The following is a 16,721-nucleotide window of genomic DNA, read 5'->3' as shown; positions in this document are numbered from 1 at the left end:
TCTAGATCTATACATATACATATACATATGTACATATCTAGATCTATATATCTCTAGATATATATGTATGTATGTATGTATGTATGTAGATATATCTGTATGTATGAATGTATGTAGATATATATGTATGTATTTATGTATATATGTATGTATGTGTGTATATATGTATGTACATATACATATACATATACATATATTGACGAGTAGAAAATTTTAATTAACTACAAGACGACAAAGATTTATAATCAATTAAAAATATTAATTAAAAAAATAGAATTAAATTATATTTAAATGATGATTTAATATAAACAATATCATTTAAATCTTTCCCTTCCTAGGACTGTGTGATTAGTGTTGTCAAAATGACTTTCTGTTCGCGAACAGCTAATGTTCGGCTCGCTAAGTAAACGAGCCGAGCACAAACATACATTTTGTATTCGAAATATAAGCAAGCCGAACACGAACTGTGATTTTTTTAACGAGTCGAACACGTGCTGAGCCTGGTCTTGCTCATGTTCGACTCATTTATACTCCTAGTGATGCCCCCCTTACTTTTAAACACACAATTTTTACCTTATGTGGATTGGTTTTGTCTTTTGAAACTTCTTAACACTAGTATTTCTTTTAATTTGTTCAATTAAAAATCTGTCAATCCCATTAGATGCTTGCTTGAAGAGCACTATGTAATATTGCTTATTTGAATGTGTTTCATTTATCTTAATTCATAGTTATGGAACCCTTATCATTGTTTAGTTGGTTAAAACATTTTACCTCCAAATGCATATATATGTTTAAGAATTATCGGAGCATAAATACTATCTCAACATTATTTTTCAAGTATGAGTTTTCTTTTGAAGGTTGATCCTACCTTTATAGTTGGTAACAATAGAGAAGGTCAAAGTCGCGCTCAAATGTGTTAGTCAAATTCTTACAATTTCATCTCTAACAACATTACTGAACTTGAGCTTCATCAAAAGAAAATTTTCCATGATCTTCAACATAACGCTCTGTTTAAAGACCTTCCATTTGAAGCAATTAATGTCCAAGATAAGTCAGGTGAGGCTTCATTTTATGAGAATAAATAGTTTAAGCATAGAGCCAAATTTGCTTTGTTATTTGCAGGTGAAGATGACCTAAAACTTCTCAATCAAAAGATCAAAATTAGAGATAATAAAAATTAAATTAGAGAGTTTTATTCTAATAGTGTTAACCTTATCACTCAACATAATTGATGCGTCATCAACAAATTTCACAATTTGACATGAATCTGAAGGCATTTTTTGAGCAAAGGATGTTCTGATTCAAACTAAAAATCATTCAAAGTTTCAATATCAAAGAACATACAATCAAACTGATCATCTTGGTAAGATAAACCAAATGATATAAAAAATGGTCCAATTTGAGTCTAGATCAAGCGATTGAACCACATTGATAAGCTTTGGGTAATTAATTAAAGAGTCAAATGAACTCCAAATTTGATAATCTTATAGTCAAAGCGAGCATCTCAATGAGAGAAATCCAACGAGCTTAAGATCACTCAAATCCAAAGTTATTAAGGATCTCAAATAATCAAAATACTCCATATGATCAAGAGGAATTAACATGGGTTATTCGATCGGTTGGTTATAAGAGTTACAGGTCGAATGACCAAAATTCCTTGTTCCAGAAGAGCCTCTTCAAAGTCTGGAGACTAGATCACATCGGCTGTCATCGGTGGGTAGCCCACAAAGGATTCATAATACCTTTCCTTTCAGAGCTCGATTGGTGCAAACCTCTTACATGTGCTTGTGTTCACTTTTGACTAGGGATGTCAATTCGTATTAGTAGGTCGGGTTTGAGTTTGGCCCGAAAATGGCCTGAACCTGAATAGTAAATGGGTCAAAAACTAAGACTCGAACCAGAACTTAACCCGCTAGCCCAAACTCGACACAAACTTGCATACTTTATTCGAGTCATGATTGGGTTTTCGGGTTCAACCCGAACCCGAGCCGAATAATAAACTAGTCGAATTCTTTAACCCGAACTTGACTAATAAAATATCTGAGTCAACAATAACGTGGATTTTTTGAGTTGAATTCGAGTCGTGTTGGCGTGTCAGATCAATTTTTAACACCCCTACTTTTGACTTCATGTCTTGCATTGGAATCCACTTGCATTTCTTATGAGATGGGACCAAAGGCAAGTTACTCGAATTGGTCACTAGTTCTTTCCCTTCATGTTGATGCTCCCTCTTATGACTGATTGACTTGAGTTGATCCCTTTGGAGAGATCAAGTCGAGACGTTAGAAGCAAGGCGAATTGCCTCATCCCTTGCTGAAAAATCGATGTATGATGAAGTGATCGACTAATAGATGGGAGATCCTATTACGAACTTTTCCACAAAAGCCTCCCCTCATGATGTTTCAACTCGCCTAGCTAGCTGTCCTCCTGGCTTTTTGCTGCTAAGCGATCAAAGGACCTCTAATTGACAAAGAAGTTTTAATCGGCCCAGAAGATGGTATCATCTTGACAAGGATTACCTTTCCTGTAGAAATTCTTAGAATAATAATAGTTAAATCAGAAACAGAAGAAACAAGTTCCACACCTTCCAAGCTCTAGCCAACTCGAACTAACTTGGGCGAACGACCGTGCTAGCCTTCTTCTTGGCCGCACGAGCAACAACTGTTGCCTCCCTCTCAGCCTCACATGCATCAAAGGCCTCCCAATCCTCTTTATTCATTTCACTAAAGGTGTTTTGCTGAAGCTCCCTTTTGATAATTGTCGACTCATGGTATTCATGGACTAGTAACTGCGCCCCTTGAATTTTATTGGCTTCTTGAAATACTATGGCTGGCACTTTCTTTCTTTTTTGTTTTTTTTTTTGTTTTTTTTGTCAGGGCATCACCAAATGAGGCCATCCAAATGAACCACCACTACAGGGAAGAACCCAAGCAGAAGCAGGGTTTCAGTCCTTTATTTTATTCTCTATCCCCAACCGCTGGAACTTGTTGACCGACCAAAACTACAAAAATCCATCTGAACTAACCCAAAATGAAAACAAATGGCTAAAGAGGCTATGAACCATGGGATACAGTCTTTTGAGATAAAATTAATAGACTATTTGGCCATTGGGTTTTTGCAAACCAAAACATTGCAAAGTAGTCTTTTGAGACGAAGCTTCCCTATGAGACGTGTCCCTTATGCAGCCAAACAACACCCCCCCCCCCCCACCCAACTCAGTATTTTATCATATAGGCCACATAAGCATAAAGAAAGTAGATTTTGTACTACTTTTGCAGCTTCAAAACAAATCTATATTTTTATATGGAAGCTTGAATCTTCCTCAACAGATATTATAACTCAATAAAATTAGCAGCTCAAATTGCTAACAAAGATATGATTTCATATAGCTTAAGTTTGTCTATCTATTACTCACTGAGAAAATGTTCCTAGACTGAGTTCAATTTCTGCTAATTAATAGACAATACCTTCATTATTATGCAAGAAAAATTTTGAGGTATGATTGATGCATCTGATATGAATCAAATTAATAGAATTCAAACTCCCTATTAATTATTCTATTGGGTATCAAAAGGAAGATTAAGTAAACTAATGAGAGACTAATGACACCTTCAGGGATGTCACATGCAACAACAGCAAGCTCAAAGAGCAACCACAAAATAAAGTTTGAAGTCATTGCATATTCAGGTCAACTTTGTTCAGCCCAGTGTTTCCCTGTAAGGAATAGACGTCTCACAATTAAAGGTACAAATCTAATATGCCATAACATGAGGCTTAAAGCAATATGTTATAGTTCCCGAACGACAAACACTAGTTAGACCCTTCCTGGGACATACCGGTGATCCACTGCGAAGCTAAAAATAATAGACAAATAGTATGTCTGGGTTTTTCCACTGCAAAGCACAAACACTTCTTATTCACTCTTTGTTGCATAGTCTATATTTTTATTGGAAAGAAAGAAATGGATGGAGATAACAATTCTGAGTGCACCAGTTGATTTAATACAGATTAGTAGTAAAAAAGAAATAGAAATGAGAACCCTCTTCCTCCTCATCATCATCACTAATCTCCTTCTTAGTAGTTTTATCACTCCAAAGGTAGATGGAATAGCGTATGAATTCAGAATGCTTATTCACCAAATCCTTCAGTCTTCTCTCTTCCAGGTATTCAATCTATCAAAAGTTAAGAAAACAATCTTTTTAATTACTAATCAAATGACATTTATTAGAGCTTTTATAGCAATGTTGATTGAGATGTTTAAGCGCAAGACCATTGCCAATAGTAGACAACACTAACTTGATCCTCCTTAAGATACAGAATAATCTTAGTTCCTCTACCAAGCTGCTCGCCGCTAGCATCCCTTGTCATGGTGAACGAACCACCAGTTTGAGATTCCAGATGTACCGTTCGTCTTTATTATGCTAGGTAGTGACAACAACCTTCTCTGAAACAAACCAATCATGCTAACATCTGCACCCGCTTGCATGGCTTCCGTGACTTCCATATTGCATAACTTGCACCCATTTATGCATTTAACTTAGAAAAAAGCATAAAAACATAATAACTTTGTTGTATGCACTAAATCTTCAAAAGAAAATAACTAAACAAAACGGATAAACCTGGCTTAGCATGTCAAGGCTCCAAGGAAGTTACAGTTGTGGGTTAGAAAATTAGAAGTCTTCAGGGCATGGCAGGAAATCCAATAATCTTATATGTGTATATTGTATGGCAGAATAATGATTGTGTACTTCTTACAAATTTAACACAATTCTTCAATGTTAACAAACCAATACAGATGAGGGATGCTTACATGGCCTCAAATTAATGCTCTAAAAAATAAAACCATAATCCCCAATCACAGGCAATCACTCAATTAGGTAAATAAATAAAGCTCCCAAATCATAGATTATTCCACTCATTCTCGTTTCTCTCCATTCCACCAGCAAAACCTTCAAAATAATATGTTTTCTTTCAAGGAATATTTACATACATACCACTCAAATCCCTACGTATTTACATATCTAACTGCTAAACTTCAATTTTTGCCTACATACCAACTTGATATTTCATTTTTTAAGAGTTAAAATGATGGTAATATTGATGTGTGATAAAAGAGATTTGGATGGTTTAAATGTAGAAAACAAAAGTTCAGGTTTTAGATATGTAAATACATATGAATTGGGTTGGTGGTATGTATGTAAATGTCCCCTTTTTAAAAGTGTGCATGAACATAAAACTACATGAAAATAAAATAATTCCAACTCTGATATATATGTAAATGCCAACTTGAAGGAGGAAGAAATGTGCAAAATGAAAAAGTTCATCGAAGAGGAACAACAGAGATATGAGTACGCTGGAATCCAGGACAATGTGTCTTTACAGATGGAGCTTAATAAATTCAAACAAAGAATTGCAGGGAACGAGGAAGAGCTTGCCAAGCTCAAACAATCCTTGGATATCTAAATGCATTTAACATCTCATATCAATCATTTACAGTAATGAAAATACAAATTGAAATAATAAGAGGAACAACAACAAGCATGAGACCTTAAGATAGATAATGCATAAATTGATAACAATTTTTTTTTTATGTTTGATATGAGATAGCTAGTCATCTTGATCGATGTCTTTAGATTTGTGCCTGAAAGTACAGCAAAATTTTTTAAACAAATGCAATCTTTAAAATCGAGCATACTCAAAATAAGAAATAGAAGAAAACTTACACGTGCTTCCCATAAATTAGTTACAATCACATCTCGTACAACATCTCCTCTAAGTCTCTCACAAATTGTGGCATGCATGTTTGGGTCTTCATTGTTAACAGAACCTCACATATCAGACTATTCTGCATCTCAGTTTGAGATATATTAAAATATAAATCATTTCGACGACAATGTCCAACAAAAATATGTAAAACTGCACAAGTCATTACTATGTCCGCTTGTACTTTAATTGAGAACTTTCCCATGTGACTGAGAGCGAGAAATCTTCCCTTCCAAATCTCAAATGTTCTTTCTACAACACTACGAAGCTTGTGTGTGACAATGATTATATAACTCGTGTTGTTGAGTACGTACGAGTTGTGTTTGCACGGTAATCAATTAGATGATAATAATCTCCTTTGAAGAATGGTAAGAACTTGTCAGTCTTTGGATAGCCTGAGTCAACCAAATAAAATTTATTTTCGGACACCTTGAAGTCACATTCTTCTACTGACCAGCGCAATACTCTCATATCAGCAACAAATTTTTCACAACCAACAGTAATATATAAAAATTTTCGATCAAAAGAAATTGTAGTCATCACCTTTTATAAATCTCTTTCAATTATTGTATATGTTCAGTGGCTTTCTGTTGACAATGCGGGAACATGACTTTCATAAATTGGTCCGATTGCATTTTTAAAATATAAAAAAGATTGCGTATTTCTGCAAATAAAAGTGTCACAATTCACTTCAATTGATAGTAATTTAATGAACACATTTGATAACTATTTAATCTCTTGCAGCACAACATTACAATACCTACTAACTGTTTCTAAAGAGTACTGAAAAAATTCAAAAAGTTATTGGTAGAAAAATAATAATTGTTCTGTAATATCCATATTTTTGGTTTCACGTTGCAATTTTCAATTAATTAATAAGTTCCTCAATTCTATAAAAGCCTCAGGTGAGAGCCCAAAACAATACTATGACCTAGTTGGATAATCAGCTAGCACATCTGCAACATACTGACGCCTTGAGTAGGAATTGTCAAACTTAAGCCTCTAAATGTACTCATTATCATTCGAAGAACTATGTTCCTCCATAATAAATAGTATCAATTCTATTATAGCATTATTGAGCTGTAATTGTGTGTCAACTATTTGAGAAATTTCCTTTAAAAATTGTACTAAAAAAATTCAACATTGCTACATTTTTAATCAAATTACATTTCAAATAAATATTTTGACATAATAAATATCCAAAAATAATTTATCATTTGCGTCATAAAAGTTATAATATTTTTTAAGAGAAATATAAAATATATAAATAAATAAGAAAAAGAGAATGACTGAAAGATAAAATCAATATTGTAATAGTACGAACAAAAACAAAATAATGAGAAATATATCACAGTCAAGCTGGACATATGTACAAGCGAGGATGAAACCTAAGTACAAATTTAATCCAATTGTACAACAACAACCATTCCATTTCATGAGAAAAATTTTATTGGCATTGATAACCTTTAATGCTTCATGAATGAAAATTATAGCTTCATTAGAAATATTTGAAATATTATCAAACTTCGTCATACATTCATCTATTGTGTATTGGGAATGATTTTCTATAGTTTGTTGGAACATCTGCATATTTTTATTAACAACTTCTAACAATGTCCTTATGTTATTATTATATATTTTTCTTTTAATCTTTTGTGTTGGGACGGACTCTTGTAGTTGATTGTTTGCTACCACTTTGTTGGCTGTCTGAAGGCTGTATGATCACATCTTCGATCATTTGAGCATCCAATACTTGAGCAAACACAATTATCTCATCGAGGAAAGCTACTCCATTAACGAACATAAAATCATCAATAGGTGTGGTTATTTTCTCTTTTTGAGTCTGATCTAAGTAGAACTCTTAGTTGAAATAAATGGCTCCATTACAAGTTGCTATATTATCCACACAAATTCTCTTAAAAATCTCATATTGGTAAAAAGAATTTCTTCAAATCGTGTTAATTTTGTGTTTTCCTACAAAGTTATGTTAGTAATTCAAATATCATATAAGTTCAACTAATTTGTAGAAAAAATTATATGATTAGCACATGTATGATACAATCTTAAATTTCATCGGTTGCTATCGAAATATACAGATTTTCATCCCAACCCTAACCACAACTATTCAAGAGCCGATACAACTCCTAAAATCAGCTTTCATATTTTTGAAATGTGTCATCACCATCTTTGTATAAGTGGTGCCTAAATGTCTGTTTAGTGTCTTGACCACTAAAATCCAATTTTCCCACTTCAATGTACCTTCTGATAAATTTTCATATTCAAATTGTTCGAAAAGCAACTCTGAATATTATTATGTTCTTCCAGTTACTTTGGAGTTCTATTTGCACTCTTAATCTTCTCAGTTTTGATTGAAATACCTTTTTCAAGTGAAGGGTTTGAAATTGAACTGCTGTGTTGAACTAAATTTACTTTTGAAACTCTCATCATCACTAAAACATAATAAAAAATAACAAAATTAACTTCATATCACAATCAAAATTATGATCAAATTGAACTGATGGCTTTGTGAAGAAAAAATATCAATTTTAAATTTATTTTCTCTTATTTGAGAAACGTATTTGACATTTGTATGTATATGGTATTAGATGATTCGTGATCACATAAATTTTCATTTGTCATATATTTGATATCTGTTATTTTAGGAGCAATCTTAATATTATGTTTAACGGTTGTCTAATTGTCATTGCTTGTAACTTTTTTAGAGTTAATCATATTCAGTTAGTCCTATTTTTAAAATCATATCAATTGAATGCTAAATACATAAAAACATGTAATTCTATAAAAAGCTTATATGGATTAATAAGAACTAACCTAGAAATTCTACTAACCATAAAAAAAATAAAAAAATAATATAAGAAATTTCATCTTTTATTTTAAGCTTAGCAATGAAGCTTTAGGCTGTTTGTGGCAGCGACAATTTATTAAAAAGCAGTTGCGCAGCAGCTGCTGTGTAGAAGCTGATTGTTTATTTATTTTTTGCAGTTTTAAAACAGTTGCGTTGCAGCTATTTCTGAACAAATGACATTTTTGTCCCTATAGTATAACGTTATTTATAACAGAACTGATCCAGCTAGCACATTTCATACTTAAAAGTATATATCCATTTTGAATGTGCACAAAATAAAAACAGACACTTCACAAAATAGTTAGTAACACAACAAATAAAATTTTAAAAAAGATTATTAAAATAATAATTAATAATATTATAATATTATTTTTAAAATGCAATTGGTTAATGTCACAAGATAATTTATTTTCTAACGAAACTCTCCACACCGGATCACTATCGACGATGGAATCCTCGAATCGATCCACCCACCTAAGGAAGTCACAGTTCTCTGGTCTTTTCCTTGGACACCTGCATAATTGTCTTCCATAGTTATGTTGTTGTCGCGAAATAACCAGGGAACATTGTAGTCCACAATAATAGTAAAATGCACTGGAGGTATCGGAAGTCCTCGAGCTCATCTTTTATGAAGTTTTAAAACCACAAAACACAAACCCTTAGATGCAACATTAGTAATAATAAATAATAGAAATACTCAATTCAAATTTTATGAAAATGTGAGACCTCAGGAAACAGAGTATAAACCAACAAATCTGTCACTACACTAAGATCGTTGACCTTAAAAAAGTGTTATTTATTGTCTCTAAATTACGTAATACCGAGCTTGTATGTGTTACATATGAATATTCCCAAAAAGACCATTCAGAAGAACCTCAGAAGGAATGAAAAAGAAGAGGAACATGGTTGTCTTCATTGAATTTCACACTTATCAAGAGCCAATAGCAACATATAGATCATCCAGAAGAACTCATAAGGTCAAATATCTCAACATAGACCTCCAAAATTAAAAAAAAAAAACATGCAATAAAAACTTACATTATATATTATATCCAAGGTTGCCTCGTCGGCAATCACAGTGAGAAAAAAACATGCAAAAGAATTAGAAATAACATTGAACTTTAAAATGTACATCATCACATAAACAATTAATACAATAAACAATAAACATTTTCCTAAAACATTGCAAATAAAGTAAAAAAACAAAAAAATATACAATCACTCCATTCAATCGCCAAAGATGATATATGTAACTTGCTCTCTCAACTCTATCATATCTCCTGTATTTTTCTCATCCTTGGTGCAAATCTCAGGCAATTAACTTGCAACCTGTTGGTAAAGATTTTTTTTATTGTTGGTGACTACCATAGATCTTGAAGGCTTTTCTTATCTAAATGATCGAATACAACATTAGAAGAATAGCCTATCATTTTTAAAGATAAACATATTACCTCAGAATGAGTCTCTAATCATTTGGATAAAGAAAATCTTTGGATCTGCGAAACCGTGATTCTTCCCTTACCTTACGGTTGTAAGATAAAGTTTATTTTAACTCTAGGATCTTAGTACTCTACAAAGACAAACTCTTATAATTAATTACATCTTCAAAGCCATAAACCATAAGAAAAAATCTCAATAAATGTGGTATTTCTATTTGCCTGAAATTGAACTTTCATAATTGAGGTGATTGGATGTAGGGGGTTCAAATTGGAAGAATTAAGTTCTAAAAGATGAGACTTACAGTTTGACAATGTGTCATGGGAAAGGCCCAAGATGTAGAGTGAAATTTGAAGGGGATTTGAAAGGGGTCTGATGAACTGATTAGGTAAAGTCAAAGGATAAATCAGGAATACTAGATTTGACTGACAGGAATGGTTGGAGACCCTAAGCTAAGAATAGAGTCGGGCAGGACATGATTTCTAAACGAGAAACAAAACCCTAAACTTTATAAGAAATTTTATAAGCAGACTAACCTAGATTTTGGAAATAACGTCCCCGAACAAGATGCTCATGACCTTTCGTCGTCCCAGAAATGTTGGTATCTGTCAACTATGACCAGCCTCATAACCGAAAATCCTCCTTGTTTGTCAGAGCATTGAGGATTCGTAGTTTCAAAGTAGTCTAAAATACCTTCTTCAGTAACCATTGGTTACTTCATTCTAAGGTAATCCCTCTAGTCTCAGGGGATAGATTGTTGTTTTGTATGTCCTAGTCCTTAGTACGAACTAGGTACCTAGATTAATCTAGGCTTTTATACTCATAATAACATGAGATAAGTGTATGACCCAATCTGTCAAAGTTAGCTACGTAAGGTCCATGTCAGATCTACCTAGGTTCTATTCTCGTTATTTATCTCAATGTGTTTTAGATGTTTATTTGAGGTACAATATTTAATTCATGACTTGTTTCAATCCCTAGGTTTGTCGGTCATGTTGAGGAATCAAGATTTTCTAAGTTTTGAGTTTGTTTTGTTTGAAGTTTGATTTTTGGTGTTTGTGAAAAAAATTGAGAAGTTCTCGACATTGTTTTTGTTGTATATATTATAATTTTTTTTTGTTTTTTTGTTTGATATTTAAGCATAAAATAACATACAAAACGAAAATTGAAATAACATACATAGAATGACATATATACTTCAGCCTTGTGTTAGACTTGGACTACGTTGAGCTGATGTAAGCTGAATTTCCAGTTTATGTAACCTTAAGATTGAGCTAAATTGTGAAATAGATCGTTGATTTGGGTATAAGTTGAACCTAGACTAGCATGGGTTGGCTTGGATTAAGTTTGGGTTGACTTGGGTTATGTTTGGGTTGAGTTGGGTTAACTCAGGTTAGCTTTAGTTTGGCTTGGGTTTACCCTAGGTTAACTTAGGTTTGATTTGGGTTTGACCTGGGTTAGTTTAGGTTTGATTCAAATTTGAATTTAGGTTCATTTGGCTTGACCCGGGTTAAGCTAGATTGATCAGGGTGAGATTTGGTTTGATTAAGGATGGGGTTTGGGTTAGACCTGGGTTGGGTCAGGTCTAGGTTAAGTTAGGGTTTGGAATTTGGTTTGAGTTCAAATTTGAGGTAAGTTTCAGTTTAGACTTAAGGTTTGGGTCAAGTCTAAGTTGGGTTTAGGTTTGGGCCAGATCTAGGTTGCGTCTGATCTAGGTTACGTTTATGGTTTGGGATAGGTCTGGGTTAGGTTTAGGGTTTGACTAAGTGAATTAGAGTTAGGCTAGGTTTGGGTCAGCTTGAGTCGAACCCAAACTCGGGCCTAATCCAAGGCTATTGAGTTCACCAAGCCTAAATTCAACTTAAAAAATGCTTAATTTAACAGAAGAAAGGGAGGGAGCTTACCAAAAGAGGCTTGTCGAAGAACTCTTTTTCTTCTTCCTTTGTTCAGTCTGTCAAGGAAAGTTCCGAAGACTTTATGATGTAGAAAGTGTCATGGAGATTGCCTGAGCCGCCAATTTATAGACCACGAAGGCAGTGACAGGGCCCTCCGGAGCCTTATGATTAAGTGTCGGTTCGACGACTGAGATCAATCGGATGGACAAAACGCTGCCGGTGAAACAGTGTGACGGTTCTTGTCCTGATCCGTGGACGAAGGCCACAGATCGATGGAGTGTTACCCGGGCGTGGTCACTTCCAGACCTGGCGTGAGCACGCCGAGAAACTTTCGGGTGTGGTCACTCCCAGGCTAGGTGTGACCACGCCGACATACTTTCAGGCATGGTCATGCTCAGGCTCTGCGTGACCATATCAGGCTAAAAATGGGTAAGTTCACTTTTGGCCAATCTGGTCGCAAGTCCTATGTGACCAAAAATGAGGTCAACACTTGTGATAAAGCTTATCCTAGGCGATATTCATATGCTTCAACAACGATATGTGAATGATCTCCATCAGTCCTATTGATGTCAATATCGTTGCACAAAAGATGTCACTGAATATAATTGTGAAGCCATTGTGACGACCACAATCTGCAATTGTTTAGGAAATAGATATGTCAACATATCCGTAGTATGACATTTTTTCTTTCAAACTACTAATATTCTTTCAATGACACCATGTAAAGATGAGTGTCTCTTACTAAACATCTATTTCCTACCCAAAGTGACATTGCTAACTCATTCGAATTCAGGAATGTGATATTTGGTATTAGGAAAGGGTTTGAGGTACCCTCTTTGTAATGTATATCTAGCGTCGACCAACTAAAATTTCCTTGGTGTAATATTAATCATTAATATTGCACAAAATATTATTACATTAGTTCATATTCAAGATAACCTGAAGGTGGCTTCAGGAAGTTATACTTTTAAATTTGCATAGAAAAATAAAAAATTTCCTTGATGTAATATTAATCATTAATATTGCACAATATATTATTATATTAGTTCATATTCAAGCTAACCTGAAGGCAGCTTCATGAAGTTATACTTTTCAGTTTGCATAGAAAAATAAAAAATACAACTGTCGCCTGTATTTTTTTCTCATCTGGTCATTACAAATATGAAACACATATTGAAATCACATACAAACATAACATTTTGTGTTGGTGTATCACATCATTCAATGTAAATATTCTGCATCCACATGTATTTCATCAGTCACTTCAACAGAATCATAAAATATTTATCAAATGTATTAGAGATACCGTGTTTATGTAAATTTAAGAAAAGATACACATGAAACTACCTTAAAATATAGCATATAAAAATGATCTTGTGAAATTTGTACATGTGTGCTTAAAAATGTGAGGTCTTCGGGTATAATAACTTTCAATGATAAGTTGATCAGAGCATTTAACCCTACTAAGAAATATCTACGGATGGTCCGGACGAGTTTGCTGACGGTCAGGCCAAAATGTGTTAACTTCGTGCGTGGTGTAGCGAGTGCGTTGCTGAGTCACAAAGGGTTCACCTAAGGCCGTATGATCCTGTAGGAACTCATTTTCGGTCCCTCTACATGTTGTTCCTTAGCCCTTGCAACTAGAAGTTGAGTGTTTGTAACCACTCATGCAGTTCTTCACAAAAATGAGTCATGAAGTGGTTTGAAGTTCTACGGGAGGTGGGCTCCATTACTAGTCTGCTAAGATGGTCAACAAGAAACTCTTAAGGCTAGATTTATGGTTCTGAGAGTAGGAAACTAAAACCTCACTGAAAATGAGGTCAACAATGACACCTTTCATAGACTCATTTTGTGATAAAAAACAAAGGCTTGGTTCCCGTGCTTAATCATCAGTGGCCACCACTCCACCGAATATACGATCCAACTTATCTTCAAGCTCAGGGTCAATGTCACTGAACTTTTATTTTTTTACAGCTGGCACGACCTACAAATCAATTAATACTAAATGGATCAATGAAAACTTAAAGTAATTTAAATGAGTTTATATTTCAAACATTCTCAAATCCAATTTCTCGGTCCACCATTCTTCAGAGCATTGATGGTTCGCTTTATAGGATCCTAACCAAACCTATGGATACTCGCTTTAGCTCTTTTCATATTTTTCAATTTTTTTTCAACTGAACTCATTTGTTTTTAAATTGTATTTTATCATATTCTCTTCTTGTGCTTTTCTTAAAATTTTTATCATATTTTCTTGTGCTTTCCTTAAAATTTTTATCATATTCTACCAAACTTTCTTGTTAAAATAGGTGGTTGGCCTATTTCCCAATTTGACCTCCTTAACACAGAGATCACGGAATATTAATGTCATCTCTTGATCCCTAGTAGCAGAAAAACTGATTTCTTTTGTCTTGCCAATGACAACTAGTATGCAAATAACTAAACAGCTAAAATTTCTGGCAGAAAAAAAAAAGAAAAATATGAAATATATCAGCATATCATCACTACCACACGTTAAGCATCTACCACCACCACATTATCAACAAACAACACACTGCCACTACCTCAACACTAACACTATCACCACCATAACACTGCTTCATCATTAACACTATCATCACCATACAATCACCACCACCACATCATCAATATCACACCATCACCACAACACCAACACCACTACCACATCACCGAAAACATCACAAGGACACAACCACCACCAACATCGCAATACCAACACTACCACCAACATTGCAATACCAACACCACCACCACAAAAAACCCGTTACCAACACACCACCATCTCCACATAGCATCAACACCACATCATCACTATCACACCAACACCACTACAACCATATGAACACAATCACCACCAACACCACAATACCAACACCACCACCACTACCAACCACCGCCACCAACACCACAATACCAACACCACCACCACTACCAACCACCGCCACCAACACCACCATCACTATCACACTACATCGCAACCACCATATTTTGGGCAACCACCAACCACCATAACAGCACAACCACTATTTCGGGCAACCACCAACATCACAACACAACTGCCATATTTCGGGCAAACACCAAAATAATCACAAAATCCAACATTTTGGAAAACCATCATAAAATCACCACCACAATCAACCAGAGCATAACTTTCACAGTACAACACGGAACACCAGAAAGCCACAATACACATTGCCACAATTTCGGGCAACCACAAACATCACAACACAACCACCATAAATAAACAACCGAATAGAGCAAAGAGGACCCAAATCAACTGTCGAATTGAGCACAAAGAACCCAAAGAAATTGCAAACCTTAAATTCCCAAACTTAGAACTTCAAACCGCAAATGAGAAAGCCACAAATTGCAAAGAGAGAGCCACAAATCCCAAAATCATGTCAAACTGCATAGAAAATGCTAGAGAATACAGTGGGACGACGAAGAGCAAAGGAAAAAAAATAAGTCAGAGATCGAAGGGAAGAGGGAGAGGAGAATAAGGGCAAAACATAGTCACCAGAGCCACAGATCGAAGAGAAGTGAGAGAGAGAGGCGAGATATGTTACCGTTAGGACAGAATCATGAGAGAGGGGAGAGTGGGGCACGAGAGATATGAGAGCAAGCTGTGGGAGAGGGGGGTTAATATGATCACTTTAAGCAAGCTTTTCTCAAAACGCCACCGCACCGCGTTAACCAAACAACTATTCCGACATTTTCCCAGCACACCATAGCAAAAAAAGCTGCCCCAAAAGGCCCCTTAATCTTTCTTTTTGGTTGAAGACCACTAGAGATGCCAAATATTTTTTTCAAAAACTCAGTACAAAATTTTACACATCCTTCTTTGGCTCAAATATTATTCTCCACAGTTTCATTGAGTCATTCCCTCGTGAAATTGAAAGTGTTATAACGCTCATTTGAAAGAGAAGAGACACTTTTCTTAAGCAACAAAATTTAACCATTTTCTTCATGAAGTAAGTAGAAAATAAATAAAGATTTCTTTAGTTCATAAAAATACTATTAGTTGCATTGAAATATACTGAACTTATTCTAAAATGTTCTTAGTGAATTTTTGCATTCAGCCGGATTTTGTAAAGCTTTGATATTTGCAGAATAACAAATCATTTGTTCAATTCTAGTTCGAAGGCTGGTTGTTACTGAACCATTTTTGCATTTAAATGCACGCCACACAGTTCTTATGTTTTCACATGTATAATAGTTAAACTTCAAATTTACATGCATACCCTTCAAATGTTTAATATCACATTAAAAATACCGCTATTACTATCTTTTTAAAAGCTAAAAACATCTTTTCATGCATTGGTTTATATCACCAAGGTATTCTAAGTGTAAACATGAACTTTGGGAGTTGGATATGTAAAAACATATGAATTTTCTAGTATGTATGTAAATTTCCCTTTTTAGCATGCTCAGACTGTCAGAGACTTTGGGTTTTCATGTAAAAAAATATGTAGAAGTTAATCTATGGAGCTTCAGTAGCAATGATCGACAAAGAGTAGTTAATCTTTCTCCATTTAGCAAATTCTTTTTTCACGTGCTAACCCCTGGCAATAATCGACGAGGATGGAGGCAACATGTGATGATGAGGGAGGCGGCGTGTGACAAAGGCCATGATAGCCAAAATTTGAGAAGATCAGTCGGGTGATTGTGCAGCGACAAGCTATGAGAGCAACATTTTTCTCTTGAGTAATGAGCAACAACGCAAGTGTTTCCCTTTAATC

The 16,721-nt window shown here is 34.5% G+C and overlaps 1 protein-coding gene across 3 annotated transcripts in view; it reads right to left on the bottom strand.

Moving 5' to 3' along the window:
• Nucleotides 1–5,726: 5,726 nt before the first annotated feature.
• The window catches only part of LOC110032183 (inositol polyphosphate multikinase beta-like), a 28,666-nt gene continuing 17,671 nt past the window's right edge, over nucleotides 5,727–16,721 (bottom strand). The window contains exons 2-3 of one of the 3 annotated variants that reach the window (XM_020735721.1): nucleotides 6,307–6,427; nucleotides 5,727–6,209 (exon numbers count right to left, since the gene is read on the bottom strand). The gene's annotated coding sequence lies outside the window, so the exon portion shown is untranslated. The remainder of the gene's footprint in view (nucleotides 6,210–6,306; nucleotides 6,428–16,721) is intronic. The other 2 variants (XM_020735722.1, XM_020735720.1) reach the window with 2 other exon arrangements.

The sequence above is a fragment of the Phalaenopsis equestris genome, unplaced genomic scaffold, assembly GCF_001263595.1.
Source record: "Phalaenopsis equestris unplaced genomic scaffold, ASM126359v1 Scaffold000882, whole genome shotgun sequence".
In the NCBI taxonomy this organism is placed as follows: domain Eukaryota; kingdom Viridiplantae; phylum Streptophyta; class Magnoliopsida; order Asparagales; family Orchidaceae; genus Phalaenopsis; species Phalaenopsis equestris.
The sequence above is the reverse complement of the archived record's forward strand: the minus strand, read 5'-3'. Positions and strand labels throughout refer to the sequence as shown.